General features: G+C 40.7%; 1 protein-coding gene across 1 annotated transcript in view; it reads left to right on the top strand.

Annotated features, from left to right (window-relative positions):
• NEBL (nebulette) overlaps positions 1-12,485 on the top strand; it is a 353,824-nt gene that overhangs the window by 121,385 nt on the left and 219,954 nt on the right. The gene's annotated exons all lie outside the window — the stretch shown is intronic.

Raw genomic sequence — 12,485 nt, 5'->3', positions numbered from 1 at the left:
GGATTTTAACACCCCACTATCAAAAATGGACAGGTCTTCCAAACAAAAGATTAACAAAGATATTGTGTCACTTAACAATACCTTAGAGGAAATGGACTTAACTGATATATACAGAGCTTTTCATCCCAAAGAAGCAAAATACACGTTCTTTTCAAGTGTCCATGGAACTTTTTCAAAGATAGACCACATGATAGGACACAAAGCAAGCCTCAACAAATTCAAGAAAATTGAAATCATATCAAGCATCTTCTCTGACCACAAGGGTCTGAAACTAGAAACCAACCCCAAGGGTAAAAACCCAAAACACTCAAAAGCATGGAGACTGAATAGCATGCTATTAAACAATGAATGGGTCAAGAATGAGATTAGGGAAGAAATCAAAAACTTCCTGGAAACAAATGAAAACGAACTCACAACAACCCAAAACCTATGGGACACAGCAAAGGCAGTCCTGAGAGGGAAGTTCATAGCAATACAGGCCTACCTTAAGAAGTTAGAAACAGTTCAAACAAACAACCTAACCCTACGCCTACAAGAACTGGAGGAACAACAACAAAGACAGCCCAGAGCAAGCAGAAGGAAGGAAATAACCAAGATCAGAGCAGAACTAAATGACATAGAGACTAAAAGCACAATTGTAAGGATCAATGAATCCAGGAGCTGGTTCTTTGAAAAGATAAACAAAATCGACAAGCCTTTAAGTAGGCTCATCAAGAAAAAAAGAGAGAGGATCCAAATAAACAGAATTAGAAATGAAAGTGGAGAGATTACAACTGATACCACAGAAATACAAAGGATCGTAAGAAATTACTATGAAGACCTGTATGCTAAGAAATTTGAAAACCTAGATGAAATGGACACATTTCTAGAAAAATATAATCTTCCAAAACTGAATGAAGAAGAAGCAGAAAACCTGAACAGACCAATATCAGCAAAGGAAATTGAAGAAGTCATCAAGAAACTCCCATCACACAAAAGCCCTGGACCAGATGGTTTCACAGGAGATTTCTACAAAGCATTTAAGGAAGAACTAACCCCTATCCTTCACAGACTATTCGAAAAAATCCAAACTGATGGAAGACTCCCAAACTCTTTTTATGAAGCCAACATCATCCTAATCCCAAAACCAGATAAAGACACAACGAAGAAAGAAAACTTCAGGCCAATATCGCTGATGATCATAGACGCTAAAATTCTCAACAAAATATTAGCAAACCGCATCCAGCAATATATTAAAAAGATCATCCACCATGACCAAGTGGGATTCATCCCAGGGATGCAAGGATGGTACAATATTCGCAAATCAATAAACATAATACATCACATCAACAACAGCAAAGACAAAAATCACATGATCATATCAATAGATGCGGAAAAAGCATTTGATAAGATACAGCACCCATTTCTGATAAAAACACTCAGCAAAGTGGGAATAAAGGGAGCAGTCCTCAACATAATTAAGGCCATATATGAGAGACCTACAGCCAACATCACACTCAATGGACAAAAACTTAGAGCTTTCCCACTAAGATCAGGAACTAGACAAGGATGCCCTCTCTCACCACTCCTATTCAACATAGTATTGGAAGTCCTAGCCACAGCAATCAGACAAGAAAAAGCAATAAAAGGCATCCAAATTGGAAAGGAGGAAATGAAACTGTCACTGTTTGCAGACGACATGATAGTGTACATGGAAAACCCTATAGACTCCACTCAAAAACTACTCGACCTAATAAATGAATTTGGCAAAACAGCTGGATACAGAGTCAATACCCAGAAATCAAAGGCATTCCTGTACACCAGCAACGAAACTGCAGAAACAGAAATCAGGATAAAAATCCCATTCGATATAGCAACAAGAAAAATAAAGTACCTAGGAATAAACCTAACCAAGGAGGTAAAAGACCTGTACTCAGAAAACTACACAACACTGAAGAAAGAAATTAAGGAAGATACAAACAAATGGAAGCATGTACCATGTTCATGGATTGGAAGAATCAACATTATCAAAATGGCCATACTACCCAAAGCAATTTATAGATTCAATGCAATCCCTATTAGAGTACCCATGACATATTTCACAGATATAGAACAAACATTGCAGAAATTCATATGGAACCATAAACGACCTCGAATAGCTGCAGCAATTTTGAGAAAGAAAAACAAAGCAGGAGGGATCACAATACCTGATATCAAACTGTATTACAAGGCCACTGTAATCAAAACAGCCTGGTACTGGCATAAAAACAGGCACATAGACCAATGGAACAGAATAGAGAGCCCAGAAATAAACTCAAGTCTATACGATCAATTAATATTTGACAAAGGAGGCAGGAGCATAAAATGGAGCAAAAACAGCCTCTTCAACAGATGGTGTTGGGAGATCTGGACAGCTACGTGCAAAAAAATGAAACTCGATCACCAACTTACGCCATACACGAAAATAAACTCAAGATGGATAAAAGACTTAAATATAAGCCGTAACACCAGAAAAGTCCTTGAGGAAAACATTGGCAGGAAAATCTCAGACATTCCACGCAGCAACATCCTCACAGACACATCCCCTAAAGCAAGGGACATAAAGGAAAGAATAAACAAATGGGACCTCATCAGAATAAAAAGCTTCTGCATGGCTAAAGAAAACAGCACCAAATTACAAAGAGTACCAACAGTATGGGAAAACATATTTGCCAACGATACCTCAGACAAGGGCCTGATCTCCAAAATATATAAAGAACTCACTCGACTCCACTCCAGGAAGACAAACAACCCAATTAAAAAATGGGCAAAGGACTTGAACAGACACTTCTCCAAGGAAGACATACAGAGGGCCCAGAGACATATGAAAAGATGCTCAGCATCACTAGCCATCAGAGAGATGCAAATTAAAACCACAATGAGGTATCATCTCACACCAGTCAGAATGGCCAACATAAACAAATCCACAAACAAATGTTGGAGAGGATGTGGAGAAAAGGGAACCCTCGTGCACTGTTGGTGGGAATGCAGACTGGTGAGGCCACTGTGGAAAACAGTATGGAATTTCCTCAGAAAACTAAAAATGGAACTGCCCTTTGACCCAGTAATTCCGCTGCTGGGATTATACCCTAAGAACACTGAAACACCAATCCAAAAGAATCTGTGCACCCCAATGTTCATAGCAGCACAATTTACAATAGCCAAGTACTGGAAGCAACCGAAGTGCCCATCAGCAAACGAGTGGATCCAAAAACTATGGTATATTTACACAATGGAATTCTACGCAGCAGAGAGAAAGAAGGAGCTTATACCCTTTGCAACAGCATGGATGAAACTGGAGAGCATTATGCTAAGTGAAATAAGCCAGGAAGTGAGGGACAAGTACCATATGATCTCACCTTTAACTGGAACATAAGCAATAGAAGAAAAAAGCAAACAAAATATAACCAGAGACATTGAAGTTAAGAACAATCTAACAATAGCCAGGGCGGGGGTGGGGGGTGGGGGCGGGGATAGTGGGAAGAGGGTATTACAGGAACTACTATAAAGGACACATGGACAAAACCAAGGGGGAGGGTGGAGAGGGGGGAGGGAGGTGGGTTCACCTGGGGTGGGGTAGAGGGATGGGGAGAAAAGGCATACAACTGTAATTGCATAACAATAAAAAAAAAAAAAAAAAAAAAAAGAAAGCACATCAATGACATAGCAAGACAGTGAAAGAAGCATGTGAAATCCGAGGGTCCCGAAAAAATATGAGTAGAACTATAATACATTTAGCCGATGCTGAATAGTGCTAATAGTCCACTACCAGATTTTTACTTCAGGGGTTCTGTAAGGCAGAAAATGCCGAGAGTGATCCCAATATGTAAAAAAGATATTATCCTGAAATACCTCTACCTAGTAAATGGTGATTCCCCTGGCAGCATTCAAACTGAAGTAGCAGTAGAAATAATGTAGAATCGTTCATTTACTCGTTATCATCTGAGTCTTAAAACACCTGGTAATGAGAATTTCTAATTTATACAATTTTACACATCTGAAAAGATAACCCAAGTAGGATTAGTTTAGCAAATTATTAATAGTTATGAAACTTCCTAGAAATTTTATAAAAAGGGAAAACATTTCCAAGCTTTCTCCTTCTCTCATATAATGTGCCATTTTCCTTTATGACTCTTAAACAAGCAAAATGTTCCCAATACAATGAATGTGAATTTTAAGCTGTTTTTTGGGGAACGAAATATAAATGAAGACTAGAAATGTGAGTACCCATGCTTGGCCCTTGGAGAACCGAGTGAAGAAAGCCCAGCACGGGGCTTTTGGGTGTTCAGCCCTCTGAGATGTGGGTTCCCGATGGGACTGGAAATGGTAGGAGAACTTCCCCTGATGTGTCTGGCAAAGTGTGCTCAGCGGAAAAGCACTTACAAAGCAAAGTGTGTGTCTGCTTTCCGTTCCTACTGTGGCAGCTTGGAGCTGGCTTCAGTTTAGATTTTCTAGACATTGGAGGAGGTCCTCCTTAAACAAATCTGTTCACATTTGAGTTTTTAGGGGAACTCAGCACAACATAGCTGTAAATGCACCCGTTCATGTTTTTGTCTGAAGTTGTTCCATCCCACCTGTCCCTGGGTTCCCCACCCTGCCATGAGTAGGTGAGGTCTGGTCCTGTCTTCTTAGCCATGCCTGGGTTGTGTGTCCTCATGCTGTGTTTGCTCCTGTTGCACCTTTGCCCTTAGAAACCCTTCTACGCAGAACACCCCCAGGGCTTCTCTGCTCAGCACTCTTTCTTCCTGAAGTTTGTCGCAGTGTCAGGGGTTGTTTCTCATGTTTTGTATGCGATGGTTGATCCCAGCCTGGTTCCTAGTCCTTCTCCCTGTTCCTGCTCATCCTGCCTCTCTGTCCCCATCCCAGTTTCATGCTGTGGCCTTTCCTCACTGCACCTGGGCTCACGTGCAAGCATCCTCGGGCATGGGGAAAGAGTCCATGAATAAAGAGTCAGTATCACAACAGAGAGGGTTTTTCTTTCCTTTTATTATTCTGCTTTCATTCCTGCTCTTTTCTACAAATGGGAACCCTTCGAGGCAGGCTGACAGTCATCAGTACACTCTGGTGCCAGGCATTCCTGCACGAGCGGGGCCTGCTCTGACATCCTGCCCGATTGCTGAGTGCTGTGATGTGTTGGTTGTTAGGTGGACTGATACACCCCTGTGTAGACATTACTGATGTTATTGTCACAAATTCCATATTTTACATACTTGATGTATTCACTCATTTCGTGTCTGCTTGCTTGAGTTAGCAATAAATGGGAGAGGGGAGTTGACATTTCTCACCGTGTTGGTGGATATGCCAGTTTTCTCTCTCTCTCTCTCTCTCTGTATACACACACATTCACACACGTACATATTTAAAGTTTTTTTCAGATGTGCGTTTACATTAGGCTGATACTTTTTTGTGGAGTGAACCTTGGCCATTATTTTTTAAAAATGCATACTAATACCTTTAAAAATATCTTGTCATATTAATACAGATATTTTAGTAGAATATAAAAATATGACAATATTGGTCTTTTAGCTGGCAAATTTAACCCATTTATATTTTGTGATTATTAAATTGTTTCTTCTAACTGTTAAATTTCTATTTGTCCTGTTATTCTTTGCTTCTTTTTCTTACTATTCTCCTTTCTTTTTTATTGTATTGAGATAGAGTTTTGGTTCTTTAAGAAATTTGATTTCCCCCTTCTATAGTATTTGAATATATGTACTATATTGGCATTCTTTGTGGTTACCCTTGAAATTTTATCAAATTTATGTAAGTAAAGTCTAAAATTCAATTTATATCCTAACCTTTCTCATGAAGAATATAAGGATATGAGAACACTTTAATTTTCATACTACCTTCTCATCTTATTATTGTCTAGTATGTTAGCTTTGTCGTTAAAAAAATCCCAGGTAGTAGACGTTGCGTTCATTCCACACGATGTTTGTTTTGTTTATGTGCGGGCACGCACATGTGCATTTGCTGTTTCATTTGCTTACCCTTTCGGAACTAACTTTTCCCTTGCTGAAGTGCATCTTGTATAAATGGCCTCATAGAAGATCTGGTTGTGGTAATCTTTCTCAGGGTCAGTTGATTAAAAAAAATTTTTTTTAATGCGTTAAATTTTTTGAATGATTTGAAATAATTGTTGCTACACATGGAGTTGTTTAGATTTGGGAGAAATACTTAAGATTATGTTTAAATCTCCTGTCATCTTCCCACCATTCAATATAGTTATGATTTTGGCCCTTGGATAAAATTACTTCCTTGGTTAAATCAGTCATGAAAAGATGGTCTGGAGCAGTTGCCAGGTCTTTACCTAACCCAGAAAGGCAGAGCTGAAAAGCCAGCTCAATGATGTGAGGTTAGAACTTTTGCCTTCTAAATGTTCTTAAGAGAACATTTGCATTTTTTAAAAAAGTAGGTATTTAAAAATGTTAATGCACTTCTTTAATGAATGGCATGTTCTTCGGCACAAAGGGACCTATGTTGAGGGCCCCCAAGATCACTCCCAGGTTTGATGGTTCTCCGGGAGGTCACCCAGGATAGCGCAGAGTCGTACTCAGGGCTGTGATTTATTACAGCCAAAAGATGCAGAGCAAAATCAGTGGAGGGGAAAAAGTGTGTGGCGCGAAGTCCAGAGGATGTCAGAAGCAAGCTTCCAGAGTCCTCTCCCAGAAGAGTCACACGGGACACGCTCAGTTCCTCCAGCAACGAGTCGTGACAACATGCGCCAAATGTTGCCAACCAACAAAGCTTGTTAGAGTCTCAGTTCCCAGGGTTTTTATTGGAGGCTGTTCATAGAGGCACCTTCTGCCTGGCAGGTACCCAAATTCTGGACTCCCAGAAGGAAAGCAAATGTTCAGCATAAACCATATTGTTTGTACAGACAGCTTAGGCACAGTGCGCCACTCTTGTCAGTTAATGGTGGTGGGAACCCTCCCCAAATCCAGGATCTTGGACACCAGCCAAGGGCCAACTTTGTAAGCTGGCCTTTCAAATATAGCATTCAGGCTTGCTGTATGAACTCTTTTCTGCACAGAGCCCATAAGGAAATAATGCTATCATAACAAATTCTTTTGACACCTGAGTTCTGTCCTCAAATTTTCTAGTTCATTTTTTTATACTTTTTTAGAATTTTATTTATTTATTTTTAGAGAGGGGAAGGAAGGGAGAGAGGGAGAGAGTCATCAGTGTGTGGTTGCCTCTTGCACGCCCCCTACTGGGGACCTGGCCCACAACCCAGACATGTGCCCTAGACTGGGAATCAACTGGCAACCCTTTGGTTCATAGGCTGGCACTCAGTCCACTGAGCCACACCAGTCAGGGCTCAAATTTTCTAGTTTAAATGGAACTGTAACAATAGTAAGGTATACAGAAAACTAGAGATGGAAGAATTAAATGCTCATGGGAGAGGAAGAATGGACTTGCAATGTGGCAAAGGTTTAGGGGGAAATGGTGGGCAGTTTGATGTTGTCAGGGATGAGAATGAAAACAAGGATTAGAGTTTGGTTAGAAAGAGCTTGCCGTCTTAAAATTAATGGCTTTCTCTAACGTTAGGGTTTTATGTGTATTATTTAGGGTTTCTCAACCTCAGCACTATTGATGTTTTTAACAAGGTAAGTCTTTGTTGAGGTGGGTGTGGGGTCTGTCCTGTGCTTTGTGGGATGTTTAGCAGCATCTCTGGCCTCTAACCCACTAGATGCTCATAGCACCTGCCTCTGCTTCCCTCCTCTGGTTGGGGCAACCCAAAATGTCTCCCGATGGTGCCTTTTGCCAAATGTCTTCTGGGGAACATGGTTGAGAACCACTGTATTAACACAGATTTACAATAAGTAAATCATAAAGATCTTAGTTTTATATGTTTAAGTGGTTTACTAATATCTCACATTCATGGTAGTTTCCATTTATAAACCTCTTTCATGTGGTTCTAGCAACAACCCTCTGAAAGAAACAGGAGTGTTTTATCCTTGTTATGGAGATGAAGGCAATGAGACACAGGTTAAGTCACTTTGTAGTAGAGCAAAGAGAAAGTAGTAGTAATAGTAATAGTATTGTTATTAATAATAGATATTTTATTGAGTGCCCACTGTGAGCCGGACATTATTTGAAATGTTTTACAAGTGTTAATTTTGGACCAAGAAGTGCTATCATTATGTTGATTTTACAGGTGAGGAAGTTGAGGTCAGAGAGGTTAAGAAACCTGCCAAAGACACAAAGCTATGAGGTGGAAGAGCCAGGTTAAAACCCAGTTGATTTACTCCATTGCTGTCATGGCCACTGGGCTCTGGATAAGAAGTGAGAGGTCTCAGATTCTCGCTCTGTACAGTGGTGTTCTTTCTCATTACTACCCCCGGGGAGGTTGCCACCTGCTTACACTGCGGGCTTCACTCTGACCAGCGGGGGTCTCCTGGTTTGCATATAACATTTCCTATATTCTTCTCAACTGAATCTCACAGAGATGAAAAACAGTTGGGAGTCTTCTTTCTGTGACCTAACTTAGCTGCTTCAGACGTAGTCTTCTGTCACTATCTTGATTCTCTCTCTGTTTACTTTGCATGTAGCATTTCATGGCAATCTGGATTTGTTGCAGCTGTCAGCCTAATCTTGATAGGTACGTTTCACCCAATTTCTGCGTGCTTCAGCAAAGTGAGTTCTATTTATGATGCTTAAAGATTTCGCGATATTCTGCAGATCTTTCCACCAGCTTCCAATGTAGTTTACATCAATTTTCACAATTATGTTGCATTTTCCAGGAAATTTGTTTAGTTACCAATTAATCCACACCTTCTTTTGTATGTTTTAAAAAATGTTTTTCCTGGTTCTCTTTGAACATCCATTTCTCATGCCCCCCTGTGCCTTCTGTTCTACATTCGTTAAAGAGTGAGAAACATCCTTTATCCAGGCTTGGTGAAGAAATCCTTTTTCCTTAAGATTTCTATGCAAGATATTTATTTCAGGAAGACCTTTTACAACCATTTAAATACAGTATTTGGAAAGAGCTAGAATGAACTGTATAGTAGCATCAGTTAGTTTTAAAATTCTTTGCTTCTCTGTTCCTATGATCCCATAAGGGACCATTGGCCCCTCGGTATATTTCTGTGTCTGGTTTTCTTTTGCAGATGAGGTGGTGGGTGAGTGGGAGTTGAGACTATGACTTTAGAGAAGAATAGTGTCAAGTCAGACAGAAACGACTACATTGACATGATGGTGAGAAACCCAGGACTTTTAGCTATGTCGAGTTTGGCAAATTAACTAGGTTTGTCCAGATACTGTAATTATTTAAGCTAATGCAGTGTGTGCTATTGTTTCTCTAATCACACTTCTCCTGAGTCTTACGTTTTCGACTCATGAGACCATTCCACTCGCTCTTGACTGGCAGGCATTTGTTTTCAACACCTTAGTTTCTTGAGTTTTGCTAGCTCTGAAGATAACTTGGATCTCCAAGTCCTCCGGTTTTAATAGTGCTCAAGGTCCCTAGAGAGTTTCAGATATGAATTCCTTCTTTCCCTCAGCATTATTATTTTGGTTATCGATACTAAATTGAACTTTTCAGATCATAATTTTCAATAATTTCTTCTTGTTATGCCTCTTTAGAGGAGTTATGATATTTACGGATGAATCCACCAATATAAAATCATTAAATTTTGGAATCGAAAAAGATATTGGGGAAAAATGCAAAGCATCACCATCTATTTGTAGTTCTCGATGTAATTGCTCAACCTGTTAGCAAGTTTGCTCCCTTGGCCACCAGGATAGCAGAGTGTGTCTTCTAAAAAGCAGCAGAAGCTTGAAAAAATTTTTTTAGTGTAACCCTTGTTCCAAATAGAACTCAGTATGAGATGCCAGTATTGAACATATGAAAGTAGTGTTTTATTTATATGCACATATTTTGTAAGTTCAAATCTACAACATTTTCTCACTGTAAAGTCAAATGGTGAGAATAATTAGATTATTTTCATAAAATGATACTGCAAAATGAGTGGGAGGGGTGGTAAGTGAAGTTTCCTTAGTATCAAAATAGAATGATTTTTGCCTGGTGTGGAGGAAATTCATGGACTCATAGAAAAACAGTTGCAGAGGGAGCCTCCGCCCCATTCACTTTTCCACCTCTGTTTAAAAATTGTACAGACCCTTTAATTAAGCGTAAATGGCAGGAGAAGGTTGTCCCTCCAAACTCTGCCCCCAGACTGAGGTAACCTGCAAGTTAGTATAGTAGGGTTTCAATGGGCAAATTTTCAGTAACACATTGGAGAATAGATTTTAATTATGGTGTTTAAAGCAGTTAAAATATACATGTAAATTTTAAAAATTAAACATCATGAAACGCCTGAAAGTCTCTGTGAAACTTTAGTTTACAGAATGTATTTTTCAAAGTGTTTGTATTATTTTAGTTTTAAAGTAGAGCCGTATGCAGTTGCTGTGTTTTAAAGTCCAGTAATGTTCAACTTTCCAAGACTGACTTGTCCATATTACAGAACACAGTGAAGCTGTCCGTCCGACTCCTCGTGTGTCTGGAGCACAGTGCAGAAGTAGCGCCCAGGGTGTCCTGGCACAATCTATGACTTCAGGGTGAGGAGAGGGAGAGACCTTGCCTCCTATGGCTTCCTCTCTTGAAGCAATAACTCTAGTTATTACCAACATTTAAAACAAACTTGATTATCTAGTGTCTCAGCCTGGGTTAGAAGAAGGAAATCAGGAGAGAAAAAGATGTGAAAGGCAGAGGGTTGTGTGTGAGAAATGATCGCTTGACAGTCCCACAGTTGTAAAAGTATAACGATCACGTACGGTTTAGGCCGTCCCATCGCTTGTAAACTTTGAAAGCACAGCTGCCTTATATCATGATCTGATCATTTCTATTAAGATGACCCCCTGGAATCATGATAAAATTTAAATTAGGTTTGCTTACACTCTAAGTAGGCAGAAAAATTATGTAATGGTTTTTGAAGGATATTAATTAAAATAGTTAAAATGTATCTAGTAAGCTATGGGGTTTTAACCTCAGTTATCTGGGAACTATACTTCTGTGGGACATTTAATTACTGAAGAATGCTGGCAAAATGAGGCATGAATGCATGTTTTCCAATCACAAATCTGACTCCACAGGGTTTCAAAATATACTTAATCCTCATTTCAGAAGGGCTAGTGTACTTTTGGTAGGTTGTTCAGAATTTATTTGCATTGACAAATGGTTACTCCCTAAGTCTTCTCATAGGAAGCCAGGAACAGGGAGGCTGACAGGAACCTTCTACAGGGGGAGCAGAGTTTGAAGCCGTGAGGCCTAGAGGACTTTCGAGAAACCACAGGAAGAAACACAGGGTGGACATCACCAAGGAGAGGGGCCTGGGAGGGGGCTCTTTGAAGAATAGCTCTGAGTTCCACAGCTTTTGTGGTGATACAGTTGCAGCAGCTAGCGATGCACCCTCAGTGCTAGCTGGGCATGGGGAGGAGGCAGCCCTGATCACTGTCGTGTACTCACCCACACGTGGCAGTAAGTGCCCTCACTTCACCAGCAGGAGGGCCTGTGTGCGTGTATGTCCATATATTATGGAACACGGTGAAGCTTTACTACAGCCTGACCTGTGCTCTCACACTTTGCCTGATTGTTGTCCGACCCCGCCTCCTGCCCTCTCTCCCTCCCTCTTTCTTTTCTTCTTTTCATACATACTTATTGAAGTCATACGATGAGGCAGACACTGGCAGGTGCTGAGTGTGCTCTGACAAAGGACAGGACAGCCCGTTCTTGCTGCCGCAGGACTTTCCTTGTGTTGTGAGACAGAGACACGTCAACAGGAACATACAGATGGATGCGATAAGGTTTATAATGGAAAGGAAAGTACATTCCAGGGCACGTTTGAGAGACCAGGAAGGCTTCCTGAAGAAAGCGAGATCTAAGGAAAGGCCTAAGAGATAAGGAGCCCTGACTGGTGTGGCTCAGTGGGGTTGGGCATTGTCCCGCAAACCAAGAGGTCACCAGTTTGATTCCCAGTCAGGGCACATGCCTGGGTTGCAGGCCAGATCCCTGGCTGGGGGCGTGTGAGAGTCAACCGATCAATGATTCTCTCACACATCAATGTTTCTCTCCTGTTTCTCCTGTCCTTCCCCTGTCTCCCAAAATAAATAGAATCTTTTAAAAAAGAGATATATAAAGAGGAGCTCACCAGAGAGGTAGATTGTGAGAAGAATGAGTGTTCAGGACTGGGGAATGGCATATGGAGGAAGCGGTGGGACGGGAAGGGTGAACTCCATGGCCAGAGCCTGGCAGGTGAGCGGGACATCTGCAGAAGGCTGCTCATTGGGGAAGATGGTACGCTGGGCCTTATTCTCAGAACAATGGGGAGCCATTGAAAGCTCTTACTCAGAGGGATAATGTGATCAGATTGGCATTTTAAAACATTTGTTTTGACAATTCAGATTGGAAGGGCAAGACTGGCAAGTGTAGTAGTTACCTGAAAGATAAATGTGGCCTATAGTGG

Source organism: Desmodus rotundus, chromosome 4 (assembly GCF_022682495.2).
Source record: "Desmodus rotundus isolate HL8 chromosome 4, HLdesRot8A.1, whole genome shotgun sequence".
NCBI classification, from domain to species: domain Eukaryota; kingdom Metazoa; phylum Chordata; class Mammalia; order Chiroptera; family Phyllostomidae; genus Desmodus; species Desmodus rotundus.
Note: the sequence above shows the minus strand (reverse complement) of the source record. Positions and strands in the feature narration are given on the sequence as shown.